We start from the raw sequence: 1,238 nt of genomic DNA on the forward strand, positions 1-1,238 counted from the left end.
AGAGGCGGACCGTCCGGGGCGACTCTCGGCCTGTGTTTTCGGAGCCGGCCGGGCCTCACGCTCCCTCCTTGGATGGACAACATTCGTAGTTGACACTTTGTGTCATTTTATCCGAGCGGGCGGGCGCCGCGAGGCGGACCGTCCGGGGCGACTCTCGGCCTGTGTTTAAGGAGCCGGCCGGGCATCACGCTCCTTCCTTGGATGGACAACATTCGCAGTTGACACTTTGTGTCATTTTATCCGAGCAGACGGGCGCCGCGAGGCGGACCGTCCGGGGCGACTCTCGGCCTGTGTTTTCGGAGCCGGCCGGGCATCACGCTCCCTCCTTGGATGGACAACATTCGTAGTTGACACTTTGTGTCATTTTATCCGAGCAGACGGGCGCCGCGAGGCGGACCGTCCGGGGCGACTCTCGGCCTGTGTTTTCGGAGCCGGCCGGGCATCACGCTCCCTCCTTGGATGGACAACATTCGTAGTTGACACTTTGTGTCATTTTATCCGAGCAGACGGGCGCCGCGAGGCGACCGTCCGGGGCGACTCTCGGCCTGTGTTTAAGGAGCCGGCCGGGCATCACGCTCCTTCCTTGGATGGACAACATTCGTAGTTGACACTTTGTGTCATTTTATCCGAGCGGGCGGGCGCCGCGAGGCGGACCGTCCGGGGCGACTCTCGGCCTGTGTTTAAGGAGCCGGCCGGGCATCACGCTCCTTCCTTGGATGGACAACATTCGCAGTTGACACTTTGTGTCATTTTATCCGAGCAGACGGGCGCCGCGAGGCGGACCGTCCGGGGCGACTCTCGGCCTGTGTTTTCGGAGCCGGCCGGGCATCACGCTCCCTCCTTGGATGGACAACATTCGTAGTTGACACTTTGTGTCATTTTATCCGAGCAGACGGGCGCCGCGAGGCGGACCGTCCGGGGCGACTCTCGGCCTGTGTTTAAGGAGCCGGCCGGGCATCACGCTCCTTCTTGGATGGACAACATTCGCAGTTGACACTTTGTGTCATTTTGTTCGGCCTGTGTTTAAGGAGGCGGCCGTCCTCCACTCGGTCCGTGTTTAAGGAGCGACACTCGCGCTCCGGTTCGGCCTGTATTTAGGGAGGCGGCCGTCCTCCGCTTGGTCTGTGTTAAGGGCGACACTCGGTCCATGTTTGAGGAGCCTGGCCCTGACGCTCCTCTCCGGCCTGTGTTTAAGGAGGCGGCCGTCCTCCCCCTTGGTCTGTGTTAAGGGCGACACT

Source organism: Syngnathus leptorhynchus, unplaced genomic scaffold (genome assembly GCF_054491065.1).
Source record: "Syngnathus leptorhynchus isolate UIUO unplaced genomic scaffold, UIUO_Slep HiC_scaffold_512, whole genome shotgun sequence".
Taxonomy (NCBI): domain Eukaryota; kingdom Metazoa; phylum Chordata; class Actinopteri; order Syngnathiformes; family Syngnathidae; genus Syngnathus; species Syngnathus leptorhynchus.